Source organism: Heterocephalus glaber, unplaced genomic scaffold (genome assembly GCF_053883595.1).
Source record: "Heterocephalus glaber isolate CG9 unplaced genomic scaffold, H.glaber_assembly_v1.0 deba00001442, whole genome shotgun sequence".
Classification (NCBI taxonomy): domain Eukaryota; kingdom Metazoa; phylum Chordata; class Mammalia; order Rodentia; family Bathyergidae; genus Heterocephalus; species Heterocephalus glaber.
Window position 1 is genome coordinate 11,813,036 of NW_028258296.1, and position 2,224 is coordinate 11,815,259.

Here is a 2,224-nt window from a genome sequence, read left to right on the forward strand (position 1 = left end):
GAAAGAACTGTCATAAGCTAAATTAAATGACCAAACATCAATAGTGAAACAAACCTGATGTTAAATATCTCCTAATGTGATGGAGTATGAATTGCACAATACGATATATGAAGTATTCTTGCCAAATACATTTAATCTTAAGAAGTATTCATTCCTCTATAACTTGCAGTATTGAGAAAATACAGAATCTAGGGGCAGAGTTCAGATTAAGCGCATTCTTCAGGATAATTGGATAGCTCTCTTAAAGGAAAAAATTGTGTAGTGCTGTAGAGAAATGGATTAGATTAAGAGTTTTATATTAAAAGAGATCAAAGAAAGTTAAAACCTAACTTTGATGCACAATGATTCCTAGGATCATGTTGCAAAAACAAACTTCATACAAAAGGTATTTTGTCAACAGTTGGAGAAATCTAAACATTGACTGGGTATTGAAGGACAGTAGGTGGGGTTAGAGACCCAAAGGCAGGGAGAGATGAGGGACCAGAGGACTCCATCTCCACCCCCACCCCTGCTGAAGGAGTTCAGATAGCTGGCAGAACAGGCTGAACCGTCTGTGAAAAGCTGAGTCTTCGGTTGCACCTCCTCTTCACTCAGTACCCTGTAAAGCTTGGTTTGCTAAGATCAAAAAGAAAAAGAACCTTGGCCCTAAGATGTAAAAATCCCCTGAAAAGACCCTTTCCTGTTGTCCCTAGTAAGGAGCTAAGTTACTCATTAACCAATCAAGTAGGGGTGCCCTCAGCCCAGAGGAAGGATAGGCCCCAACTACTATAAAACCAGCATTTTGAGCCTCCCTTCAAGGGTAGCTTGTTTCAGGCACACCTGTCTGTCTCTCTGAGAGAAGGCAGCTGTATATTCTTGCATGCTTGGTGAATAACAGTACAACTTTGCTTCTACGCTTTCGGTCTCTTATTTGAGTCTTCCACAACCTTCTGCTTGTTGGGAGAGTCAGGCCCAGGACTGCAGGGACTCTCCACCCACGATAAGTAGAGAACTATGTCAAAGGTGTGTGGAAGTACATGTAGGACAATGTCCTATGGGAGATACTTGTATATAGAGATGGAGTGGCTTGTGCAGACTTTTCAATTCTGATGAAACAAAAGCTGCACACATGTATGTATATACATAAATACAAAATAAAGCAAATATGACTAAGTATTTGAATCCATGTGATGGCATGTGTGATTTTTTAATTATCTTTTCTGAGTTTAAAATATTCAGAAAAATAAGTCGGAAAAAATAATTGTGCTTCCCAGCCACCTCTGAGAGTCCATTTTGTGTTTTATTTATCTCTGTAAAGATTTCGTGTGACCCTAGGACAAAACTCAGTTCTCCATTCCAAATTTCCCTGATATGTTAAATTTAGCACTTAACATTCTGCCTTGTACCCAGCTTGGGGAACACATTGTAAATTCCTAGGTGACAAAGTGAGGGAGTACAATCATAGGATAGAGAAAATTCAACTGCTAAATTAGAATGAGTTTATGGGTGGGCTTTATTAGACAAAAAGAGAATGTTAGGCTAAAACAAAATGATTTAAGGGCAAAGCGACAAAAGCCTCCAGCAGAATGGCAGCAATGAAAGTTCAAAGTCCTGGGAAGATGGGTGAAATGTTCAGTTTACAGTCCTGGCTTTCCTCTGGGCTTCTGGTAACTTCCATAATTAGTATGAAACCCAACCTGTAAGAAGCCAAACCCGGGCAGCTTTCCGATGCACCAGTTTTATAGTACCCCAACTGCCATCTCTGGATCTAATGGGACTACAAAGTGACTTTGAAGTAGAATTCTTCAGAAACAAATTTGCTTCCAACATTCATTAAGTGAGCCAGGAGTTTTGTACAGCCTCACCTTTCACCCTGATTTTCAGTAACAAGCTCGACATCCATGTTACCCACGACATACATGTGTGGGTAACACATCGTCTTAGAAATATTCACGAAGGTCAAATTTCTCTCAGCAACTAAACTGCATTTGTTTACATTTTTCTGACGCAGACATCCCTTTGGTTTTAGCTCAGGTTTGCCAGTAGAGTGTATTTGGAATCCTCAGAGTAGAAAGTTCAGCATGACAGCTCTCAAGGTAAAGGTCACGGTGGACCGCGGGGCGGCGGGGCCCTGGGCTCCGGTCCAGGACGCAGGGAAGAGAGGCATCTCTAGCGCAGCGCCCGGCTCCCGAAGTCGACCGCTGGCGCAGACAGTCCTCACTGAGCATGCGTCGGGATGAGCCGA